General features: G+C 42.9%; 1 protein-coding gene across 1 annotated transcript in view; it reads left to right on the top strand.

The window, feature by feature from the left end:
• The window catches only part of LOC129768407 (raf homolog serine/threonine-protein kinase Raf), a 42,604-nt gene that overhangs the window by 24,490 nt on the left and 5,337 nt on the right, over positions 1 to 12,777 (top strand). The window lies entirely within an intron of this gene.

The raw sequence follows: 12,777 nt of genomic DNA, 5'->3' as shown, positions 1-12,777 counted from the left end.
AAAAGCGCTCTAAAGCTTAAAAGATGGAAAAAAATATTAGACGGAAACAAAACTGGTCACTTGAGCATCCTGAATCTCTTACCCTCTGGACCAGCCTCAGAGATGAACAGTGATTGGATGGAAACTAGGACCAATTATGACATTCCATACAAAGTGATCGAACATTCTCGTTCAGTATGGGTTGAGGGTGGAATACTCAATAGTTCAATCATGTTCTACACTGATGGGTCGGAAAAAGGAAACAGAACAGGTGCCGGAGTGTACGGCCCAAGAACTAAAATCTCTGTGGCTACGGGAAACTGACCAATAGTTTTCAGGCAGAAATAGCTGCAATAATAGAATGTTCAAATGTCTGCCTCAAAATAAAATATAGGCATGCTAACATCTGCATATTCTCAGACAGTCAAGTGGTACTTGAAGTTCTAAACCATACAATGGGAAGCCATTGTTCGGAATGATCGCCTTTTAAACGTTTGGAGTGTTTGCCATTTCCAAGTTTATTTTCTTTATTTACGATATTCAACTTAGTGGACGAAAGGGAAAAGAAGTGCTAAGAATGCGTTTTGCGGTTAATTGAAGCAAAACTTGAAGCCAAAACAAGAAATTTCGTGGTGAAAAAGAATCCAACCACGAGGACGCCGTATTGGGAAGGAGAGAAGAACACATAACCTAAAAATGAGCGGAGCGAAAAAAACCCCGGACAAGTTCACGTCAAATTTTCCTTCGGATGAAGATGAAGGATCTGAATAGCGACTGCGTTGGAGCAGTCAGCTTAGAGGTTCAGCTCGGTTCCAGCAGAATAAAACATTCACAAATGTGGTGTATTAGGATGTGGATACAGGTCCATGCAGACTATACATGGAGCTACGGATTAATGACGATGGGCAAAAAGCAAACAAGTTTGCGGTTGGAACAACACTAAGAAAAATGGATCAGTTTAAGCAGTATATAACGGATACGAAACCGTATTCTCACCTTCAGCAGCTACACGAAAGCGGTTTCTTTCGTAGAGTTGATAAACGAAAGCACGACATGCTGCTATAAAGCATATGTACCCCAACATCTGGTCTGTGTGACGGGTACAGTTGACGGAATTCGGACGGGCATTTCGGAAGATGAAATAATGGGAGATATCCTGAGCGACGTTCCAATCGTTAGCGTGAAACGCCTGTCCCGATATGAGGATGGTGTGAAAATTCCTGCAAGTCGAATCAGTGTAAGATTCAGAGCGAAAACACTACCGGATCGAGCATGTCTTTTCTGCTGCTACAGCAGAGTGAGGCCGTTCGGACAGAAACTAATAGCTTGCGACAAATGCTTCAGATTTAACCATAGTGAGGAACGATGCAAAGGAGCACGTAGATGCAAGAAGTGTGCCGGTCAACACGACACGGAAGAGGAGTTTAAACTGTGTAAAAATAGGCCAAAGTGTGCGTACTGCAGATCGGAAGATCACTCTTCGAAAATTGTCCGGAGAGGCTTAGACAAAAGAACATCAAATTGGTAATGGTGAAAACAGCAATTACTTTTGCTGAAGCCAGAGAATATTTTCCTCTACGAACACAAAACGCGTATGCACCTCTGGAGAACCTCAACGATTTTCCTGTGTTGGGTGAGTCGTACGCATCGATACAATACGGAGAAACATTGAGAAAACAATGGCGACAGACGGAACAGTGGAACGGAGAAGGAGAAATGGGAGAATTTTGTGCGGGAAAAGCGCATGAAACCTAGCTAAAACACCAAGGCGACATTGATGGCATACTACACTGACTTTCTCAGTCAGTTGTGCAATCAAGAGAAAATCAAGAATAAACTCATGAACTGTACACAGAAATAATTCCAATTGGCGAATGCAGTGGTAGAAGGAAACACTCATAAAAATTAGATGAACGATTCACTTCACGATATCACTTCATAGGAAAATTTCGAGATAATTATGGTGGTGTGGCAATGTTAAAAAAGGAACACAGAATAATTGAAGTTGTAAAATTGTAAATAATAATATTTGATGTAAAAAACCCGATAAAAGTGATAAACGGCTTGCCGTCATGTTAGCACCACTGGGATCACTGTTTTGCTGGCCATATAATCTGTGATACTGGGCCAAAACACAGGAGCTGCCAGTTGTTAGTTCCGACCAGAAGAAGAAAGAAAGCTCTAAACGCCTTTAAATGCTCTTCAAACATTATCTGGGAATGCACTTTCCAGAAACGGCTCAAACTCACCATCCACTGATCCAGAACCATTATGTGGACTTTCTGACTGTGTGTTGACAAGTGAGCTAAAGAAATGGGAAAACCGGAAAGTAACAGCCAATTGGATGGCTGTACAAGTTAACCAGGCAAAACAATTTTTCACAACTGCTGAGCTTTAATAAGACAGACTTCAGCACATTCACTGGCCTTATAACAGGACCCTGTCCGAGCAAATATCATAAGAACATAGGTTTAGCACAAGATAATATTTGTCGCTTTTGTAATGCCGAAATCGAAATCTCGGAACATTTGCTCTGTAACTGCGGAGCTCTAACAAGACGCAGACTTCAACACCTTGATAAAGCTATTCTGGAACCCAAGTAAATTTGGTCTGCGTCACCGATCAAGATCATAAATTTTATCAAACAGAGTATTCCTGATTGGCAATTATATCGCCATAGCTTTCAGTCTACTCCTTCCACAATAAGCAGTGGATAAGCTCGAGGTGTACTACAGAAAATGGGGTATACCACAATAGTTCAAAATAATGGACGCAGTGGTTCACACCAACAGTTGTAAACGGAACTTGGTACCGTTGGCCGTTGAAACTGAAGCCGAAAAGGCTTCAGATCATGAGCAGAAATGTGTCGGAATGAGGATGGGAATGTTTTGACGAATGATAGTGAGTAACCGAAAGAATGAGGCAACACTTCGATGAATACCTGAATGGTATACATGTAGAGGATCAACATAATGATGGAAGCAATTACGTTGGTGCAGTTTATATTGAAGATGTGCAACCCCCATTGATAGATAAAGTTAACTTATCAAGATGGGCCCATAAAATTTGGGTAATTGCCTGTATCGACTGATTGTCAGAATTCGGGAAACAGAACCGCAGGAGGAGTGGAAAGAAGTGGAGTTATTTTCTCTGTTTTGAAGAAAACCGACAAACTAGACCGTGAAAGTTTTCGTGCTATCATCGTCCTGAATGTGCTTTCTCAGATCGTCCAGAAATGCTGTGAGTATAGATTTACTACGCACCATCTATTCATCGACTTTGGAGCCGCATATGATTCAATAACACGAAAAGAACTATTGAGAATCATGAACGAGAACGGCTTCTCCGGAAGTTGTAAAGACTGATCAGGGTTACGATGTATAGAATACAGTGCCGTGTGCGTATATCGGGTGGATTACCTGATTCATTCGAGTCCCACAGGGGACTTCGACAAGATGAAGGTCACTCTCGACAGCTATTCAATATTTCGCTAGAGGGTGGTATGAGTTATGCGGCGTTTTACTAACGTTACAAAATTCTCAACAAATCCAGTCAATTCATCTGCCTTGTTGATCATGTCGACAGAAAATTTGAGACTGTACCAGAACATTACACCAGACTTAACCAGACAAATAGTTCTTCTTCTTCTTATATGGCACTAACGTTCCTAGAGGAACTACGCCGTCTCAACGTAGTATTACTTGCGTCATTTTCATTAGTACTTAGTTGAGATTTCTATGCCAAATAACACGCCTTGAATGCATTCTGAGTGGCAAGCTCTAGAATACGCGTGACCACAGTGAAAGTCAGAGGAAATTTCTTTGAAGAAAAATTTCCCCGACCAGAACGGGAATCGAACCCGAACCCCCGGCATGTTAGGTTTGACGCTAACCACTCGGCCACGGGAGCACAGACAAATAGTTGGGCTGAGAATTAATGTGTCTAAAACCAAATAGATACTGGCTTTCAAACCCGAGCACAACATGGCTCAATTAAGCAGTAGTGAAGTTATCGATGGCGATTAATAGTGGACCAATTTGTTTACCTTGATTCAATGGTAAAGATTGACAATGATTCGGAATCGATGGGAGTCATGCTTATGATCTATTGTCTCCAAAAACACTTGAAATCAGACTTAGTAATCGTGTGAAATGTTCCCAGTACAAAACGCTCATCAGACCGGTTGTCTTCGATGGGCACGATACGTGAATAATGCTCGAAAAGTACCTGCGAGCTATCGGAGTGTTTGAACGACATGTGCTAAGTACCATGATGGGTGGTGTGCAGAATGACGGCGTATGGTGGTGAAGGATGAACCACGAGCTCATGCAATTCATCTACGAACTCAGTATCCATAAATTAGCCAAAGTTGGTAGGATATAACAAGCAGGACTTGTTACAAGAATATCAGACATCCTGCAAGAATAGTGTTCATCGAGAATCCGACGGGTATGAGACTGTAGACCATACATGTAGTAGCAAGCCATGAGATATAATATTCCTGAATTCCTTGGCGAACCGAAATATGAATCCAAGTTGATTTGAGGCCTTAGTAGAAACATGAGCATTCTGATTCTTGAAGGCTAGTTTCAAATAGGTACAACACCATCAAGGCAACTTCGCAGACTCTAATCGGGCAAAAAAATAAAAAAATGGGGCGAACAGGAGAGCCAATAGAGAGTCGTGGAACTGGACGATGTAATTCTCGGGCATCATACTACATGGGCTGAATAGTCCCGGGGCTTTTCAACAGATGGCGCCACTGAAAAGTGAACAAGATTCATTTGGAGAGGTCCATCTGTCACTAGCTTATGTGTGAAGTTTCATGACATTTCTTTTATTTGTTCACAAACTACAGTTGAGAATTCGTATAGAAAATGGAAAAAGAGGAATATGGTGGGAAAAATTCCTGAACAATCAATGCAGTGGTTGACGAAATGATATTGTACTGCTCTTCGAGAACAACAGTTTATCGGTGGTTTAGTGAATTTAAAATGGGCCGAACAAGCACCAGTGATGCACCTCGCTCTGGAAGGTCAAAAGAGGCTACGAATCTAGAAATCGTAAAACTCGACTCGTTTTGAACGACGGTAAAGAAAGTTGCGCGAGTTAGCTGAGACAGTAGGCATTTCAAAAGAACGAGTGGGATACATTTTGCACGACATTTTGGACATGAAAAAGCTATCCTCGCGTTGGGTGCTGATGCTCTGATGGATGCGTCGAAAAGATAGAAGGTGTGCGATTGTTAGGCGTTTTATATAAAAGATTTATCGGTGTATTACGGAATATCACAAGTGCCACGTTTGCTGACCCTCGACCAAAAACAGCGGCGCGTTGATGATCCAACAGCCGGTTTGGCGTTGTTGAAGCGTAATCGAGTGTACGACGTTTTGTGACAAAGAATAGAACGTGGATCCATTACCACACTCCTGAGTCCAATAGGCGGTCTGCAGAGTGGTTGACAATCCACGAAAGCCAACGGTCAGCCGGGAAGGTTTTAGTCTCCGTTTTTTGGGATGCCCAAACAATTACCGGATTATGCAGCTTTATTGGGCAAACTGAACGAAAGAAGTTCTGTACCATCACGACAACGCACCGTCGCATACGTCCTTAAAAGCGATGGCCAAGTTGGACCAATTACGACTCCAATTGGTTGCTCACCCACCATATTCTCCAGACTTGGTTCCCAGCGACTACTATATGTTTTCAAACCTCTAGCGCAGGCTCAATGGCAAGAGGTTCACATCGAATGAGGAAGCCATCGCAGAAACTGAGGCATATTTCGAAGGCCTAGACGTTTCGTACTACAGAAAACGAATCGAAAGAAACTATGTTTAGGAATAAATACAGCTTTGCCAAAAAAAAAAAACGATTGGATTCTTTAAAAATCCCGGAACTTTCCAGTCCATGTGATACATGTAGTACGCTAACGAAACGGGAGCTTTCTAATCTCCTCAGGAATACTTGCTCTCTGGAGGAATCGGATATTTCTGTTGTGTTTCGAGAAGACGACTGTAAGGTTTAGTGATCGCAGTTTTGGGAAGCGGCGAAGGTGATTTTCGAGAATCACTACATCGACGACTACTTAGACAGAACTGACACTATAGACGAGTTCCCGATTGTTCTTCCCAAAAAGCTTTTGGTGACCGAGAAAATGCAGTAGTACTACAACCAACAGGTTGTCCAATGCAACCCGGAAACAGCCAATAATGAAATCCGGCAACGTTTCCGTATTCAGAAAATGCGAGCAGAATTGAAAAAACAGGAAGTGGGTTATATCTATGGTATAACCGCAAGGGTGACGTAGGACTATCGTTGATTTAGAGATCATTTGTTTGAAGTTGAATCTAAATCCATTCTGAATAAATGAATAAATATTTGAATGAATGAATAATATTTGGGGGACTTCGAAAACGAGAGCGTTACGTTGGAGGCACAAGGTTTTATGCATCCAATATAGGATACGAAATACCTTGTTCTGAAGAATAATCTTCAGAAGCTTTCCTGCTAACGGTACTTGATTGACAAATCACAAACCCAAATGTATTATATGGATATTTTATGGATAGAAAACATTGAAATAAACTCTTTCGCTTGAATGTAATTTTCAATTCCAAGGGGAACTGGCAGATTATTTTCCAGCAACGATTAGATATTTCCACATTTTCTTCGATACTGGAAGCCCACCAGTGGTTAATACTAACTCGATAACCACCTGTTAATAGTACTTGATTGAAAAATATTTGGTCACAGTGTTACATGGATAGAAAACATTCAAATAGACTCTTTCACATGAATGTATTTTTAAATTCCCAGAGGAACTGGCAGATTATTTTCCAGCAATGATTAGATCTTTCCGGAACTTTCTCGATGCTGAATGGCATCCAAACGGAAAGAACTCTGCGCGTGTATGTGTCGATCCTTCGCCGTCCACCTTTTCCAGCACGTATGTGTGTGTGTAGCGGCTGCTTCGATGGTCACCTTCTCTTCTGAAGGATCGGCTTCTCTGTGCTCCCTAACAGTTTCAAACAAACTGCTTGCGTTTCAGGGCAGATCTCGATCCTTCGCCGTCCAGCACCCTCAGCAACGATGTTGTCTTGTCGATGTCCTCACGAAAAATGAATGTGTCTCACCACCAGAATATCGCTTAAGTATGCTTTTTGTGTGTGATTGAATCGAGAGAAGGTGTGGTTTACGATGGCAATTTGGAAGGCAAACTAGAGGGGAATGAACTCTCTGAGCTCGGAACTTTCGGCGACAGAGCAAGAATCGATTGCGGGTGCATACAATATTGGATACGGAAATATCCTACTGATGGGGAAGAATAATCTTCAGAAGCTATCCTGTTAATTGCGATTGATTGAAAAATCACAAAACCAAATGTATTTGGTCACAGTGTTACATGGATAGAAAACATTCAAATAAACTCTTTCACATGAATGTATTTTTAAATTCCCAGAGGAACTGGCAGATTATTTTCCAGAAATGATTAGATCTTTCCGGAACTTTCTCGATGCTGAATGGCATCCAAACGGAAAGAATTCCGCGCGTGTATGCGTTATAGCGATGTCTTCCCGGGGAACCGTTTGTGGCATCACTCTCCTCCTGATGGATTCCCTTCTGGCCTAGGGTGCACAAACAGGCTCTTGGTGACACCGTTCATCCGCGCTTTCATGATAAACGAAGAGCTTCACCACAACAGCGACAACATGCTCCAATCGCTGTTCAATTAGAACTGAGTGGATTTCCGAGCGGCGCTCGCTTATATACCGATTGGTGATTTCAATAGCCTGTTTTGAATGCAATTTTAAGACTATTGAAACAAGTTTTTGGATCAAAAAGTAACAAGTATAGAACGCGTAGACATTTTATCTTTCGAATGAAGTGTTTATCATACCATTTCGTTCAGTTGTTTAGGAGCTATTAACGCTCAAAATCTCGGTCTCCGGCGTAACGCTTTCGTTTTCGAAACTTTGATTTTACACCCCGGTATAGAAATGAAAGACGTAGTCCTCCTTCAAAATCTGCAATGTGTGGTTGAAAGTGAAGAAGTGTCGTCCAAGGATCCTACGAATTGCTCCAAGGTCCACCACCAAGGTCACGCCTTACGCAAAAATTGCCGCTATTCACTCATAATCGAATTGGGTCGAGGAGGGTCGGAGAAACGATACGTGTGCTTGTTCACCTGCATGTCTACAAGAGCCATTCACCTCGAAGTCGCTCACTGCTTGACGACTATACGTCGTGTGGATAACCATACGTCTTTCCACATGTCGCAGAGGCAAACCATTGAAGTTCTACATCGATAATGAAACGAATTTCCAGTCGCTCGAATTGTAATCCACCTAGCTCACCTCACGCGGGTGGGGATTAGGAAAGACTGGTATGCTCTCTGAAGGCAGCATAGAATGTTTTCAACGACAGACGAACTATGACTGACATTGCAGACGAGATAGATTTTGGAAACGATTGGTCTCGGAATACTTACCGTCGGTCAACCGAAGGACGACGTGGCACATCGAGTCACCGCCGCTCAACTGCCTCATCACCGAATCTTAATCCTTTCGATTACTTTGCATGGGGATACATGGTCAGTAAAATAGGAAACACAAATAGCCACTCTATTGAATCTTTCAAGAAACTCTTGATCAATATTTCGGACAATGGTGCGTGCCAGTTACGAAGCGTTCAAGAAACGTCTACGGCTGGTTATTAAAGAAAAAGGTGAGAGGTTCGAACTGAGCACGTAATTTCTCAATAATAAAATGTAAGTTTTCAGGAAATAAACCTTTTGTAGATTTTCAATCATTCATTGTGTTTTTATGAACATTTATTTTACTGACAAGCAACCGTTGCCACCCTGTAGACGACATACGGGTGATGTTGTTCGTTAAAATTAAGATGTTAGTATTGGGCCATAGTGGCCCAACACGGCTTTCGGACTAAGTACTAACTCCTTCACGGTCGGTTTTAGACTGAACTGTATTTCCTTAAATTTTACATTGCTTAGGTCACTTGGGTGTTTCTTGTTTCTCCATGTCAGCACAAAATGTGCGTTTGATTATACAGCGTTCGCATTATTTTGATTATACAGCATTCACACTATCGAGTCGGATCCTCCGCTGCGCCCCTTCCAGTTCGCGCAGTCGTTTCGTGTTTCTCCTCCAATGGTAGTAAATGATGGCGATCACCATCGCCACGATGAATGCCCCGTCTATGGAATATGATGCGACGTCGTGCATCGATATGGTATTCTCGATCTTATCGCTGCCGAACATTATACTTGTTTTTAATTGTCGCGTTTTCTTGGAACTCGTAATGTTCCCTACATTGTGGCGCATTTTATTGCATCGAGGAGGGTCTTAATCGCTGACCCAAGCACTCGAGCGTGTGAAACCACTTCGTTTGGAATTTCGGGTCTCGCTATTATCAGCGGAAATTTGCATTGTCAATTTTTTCATAGGGTCGTCACCCAATCTGATTTCGTGTACTTCCATTTTCTCCCCCCTTTGGGACGAGGGCGTAGTCTACCGTCCCAAATCATTTGGGGTGCTTGGGGAGGGGGATCGTCTTCTAGTTCGATTGCTTCGGCTTGAGATTGCTGTTCGTTATCAGCTGTGTTGTCATACTCTTCTATAATGGGTTGAATGGTGTGCTCCTCGACTGGTAGAGGAGCAAGTGTTCGCACGTTGCGTTTGTAAATTCCGGTAGCGGTTCGCACTACTGCCACTCGGACTACTCCATCATCTCCAGGGTGTATTTGTGTGACAATTCCCATAGGCCACCTTGCTACGGGAAGGTGATCGTCTCCGATCAATACGATTTGGCCTACCTTAACGTTGGCTTGTTGCTTGGTCCATTTTGCATAATCACGTAACTGGTGGAGATACTCGTCTCTCCATCTTCTCCAAAATTGTTCGAGCTGCGATTGTACTCGTTTCCATCTGGTTGTGAGATTGCTTCCATCCTCACTCTGCGTAGGGATGGGCACGGCTAGCATTGGGCGTGCTATCAAAAAATGACCGGGTGTGATCGCGGTCGGTGAATCTGGCGTCGTGTAAACAGGTGTGAGTGGTCGCGAATTCATTATTGCGGCCACTTGGTAGAACAGTGTCTGCAATTCCATGATGTTTAGCTGTGCTCCTCTGGCCGCTGCACTAAAGAGCCGCTTGGCTACCTTTATGTTCGCTTCCCAAAGTCCTCCAAAGCTGGGGCTTCGGGGTGGAATGAATGAAAATCTTATTCTGTGAGTTGCCGCAATATCAACTAATTTGTTTTGAAAAACTTCATTGTTATATATTCTTCGTAAACGATTGAGTTCTCTGCTGGCCCCGACAAAGTTCCGCCCATTGTCGGAGTAAATAACCTCGGGTATTCCCCTCACTGATGTGAAACGGAGAAGTGCTGATATGAACGCTGCCGTCGACTGATCTTCGACGACTTCTAGGTGAACTGCTTTGGTCGCAAAACATATGAAGATGCAAGCATATGCTGTGGTCTTGCATTTCGATTTTTGATTGAGATATACTTCGAATGGCCCACATAAGTCCACTCCCGTGTGAGTGAACGCTACTGATTCATTTACCCTGGGCGAGGGCAGTTGTCCCATTTGTTGCTGTAAACGTCTGGGCCGCGCTTTGGCACATAAGATGCATCGTTGAATGACTCCTTGTACGGTCCTTCGGAGATCCCTCATCCAAAATCTTTGTCGAAATTCGTTTATTACCAGATCTGTTCCGGCGTGAAATCTATCCTCATGTATTTTTTGAATTATTACCCTCGAAAATGGGTGCGATTTGGGAATCAATATTGGATTCTTTTGTGAGATGGGCATTTCTGCATTGTGGAGTCTCCCTGTGACATGTATGACTCCATTTCTGACGATTGCGTTGAGATGCTGGAAAGGTCCTTTCGTAGGCACCTTCCCAGTTTTTCGTAATTCCGCTACTTCATTTGGATAAATAGTGGCTTGCATAATTCGGACTACGAGTGTTAGTCCTTCATTCAATTCAGTGGTGGTGAGTGGGCCCGATCTCTTTTCGTTTCTGATGCCTGTGTCTTTATTGACCTTCTTCATATTGTTTATGGCTCTACACAGCCATGCAAAGTGTCTTACTGTTTTGTCATGAGTGTGATGGTGCGGGTATTTTGCGATTAAGTCTTCGCATGCCTTTCCTGTTGCTGCTACCAATCGTGTTATTGGTTCTTTAATCTCTTCCTGTTCTGCAGCAGCAGTGTATTCGTAGCCGCTCTGCAGATAATATTGTCTTCTTCGTATACATTCCGGTCCGTGTAACCAAAATTCTAGTTTTGCTTCGCGTAATTTTCTGACTGGAATTCCTCTCGAAACCATATCAGCCGGATTTTCTTTCGTAGATATATATTTCCAATGCTCTGGATTCGTGGTGGAGTGTATCTTCTGCACTCTATTTCTAATGAAGGTTCCCCAACGTGTATTTGAAGATTTGATCCAACTTAGCGCTACTTGTGAATCACTGTAGTAATATTCCGACGAGATTCGACCGGCCAGAATGCTCTTTATTTTAGCAGTTAGTTCTGCTAGAAGTGCCGCCGCCAAGAGTTCCAGACGGGGCAGAGTGACCTTCTTCAAAGGCGCCACTCTCGATTTCGAACATAAGAGATTCGTACTCTCTTCTCCTTTTAAGTTGATTGCATGTAAGTAAATGACGCATCCATAAGCCTTTTCGGAGGCGTCACTGAATCCGTGTAAATCTAGTGCGATCGTATGACTCGGAGTCGACATCCGAGGTATTTCTATCTTGCTGAGCTCCACTAATGAAGCTTCGAACTTCTTCCATGAGCTTAGTGCTTGATCTGGAACATCATCGTCCCAGCTGACGTTATAAGTCCACAATTCTTGCATCAATATTTTAGCTGTAATGATTACAGGTTGTATCAATCCGATTGGGTCATACAGTCTCAAAATCTTCGAGACCATCTGTCGCTTTGTGAGCGCTTCTTATGTTTCACCTATGTTTTTCGTACTGATGAACTGGAACACGTCTGTTTTGGGGTTCCAGGCTATCCCCAATGTCTTTATGACCTCTTGGTCACCAACTTGGATCAATGGTTCCAAGTCTTTCTCTGGAATTCCTTCCAGTACGCTTGCGTTGTTTGATGCCCACTTTCGAAGTGGAAATCCATGAAGTGACAGTGCATGCTCTATTTCTCGTTTCGTCTCCGTCAGTTCATCTGCGTTGGACGCTCCAATCATTAGATTGTCAACATAGAACGATCGTTGAATGGTGTCGGCAATTCTCGGATTTACCGACCGATAATCTTCAGCTGCTTCGTGTAGTGCCCTACAGGCCAAGAATGATGAAGACGCTTCACCATATGTGACAGTCGTCAGTCTATACGCTTTCAATTGATCATTGGGGCTGTCGCGCCACAAAATACATTGTAACCAAGTGTCTGTGTATGCGATGTGAATTTGTCTGTACATCTTTGCAATATCTGCTACTAGCACGTCGTTGTGCGTCTTGAAATCAATTAGCAGATCAAATAAGTCCTTTTGAATGGTTGGTCCCACGATTTGTATATCGTTCAGGGATACTCCGGTTGACGTCTTTGCACTTGCGTCGAACACCACCCTAACCTTGGTGGATGTTGAATCTGGTTTCACCACACACGAGTGAGGGATGAAATACTTTACTTTGTGAAAGTCTTCTGTGGTGACTGGTACCATATGTCCCAGTATTTCATATTCATTCATGAATGCCCTGTACTCTTTGTACAGGTCTGCATTCCGCTTGAGCCTTTGCTCAAGCGATGTGA

This window comes from Toxorhynchites rutilus, chromosome 2 (genome assembly GCF_029784135.1).
Source record: "Toxorhynchites rutilus septentrionalis strain SRP chromosome 2, ASM2978413v1, whole genome shotgun sequence".
Lineage (NCBI taxonomy): Eukaryota > Metazoa > Arthropoda > Insecta > Diptera > Culicidae > Toxorhynchites > Toxorhynchites rutilus.
Note: the sequence above shows the minus strand (reverse complement) of the source record. Positions and strands in the feature narration are given on the sequence as shown.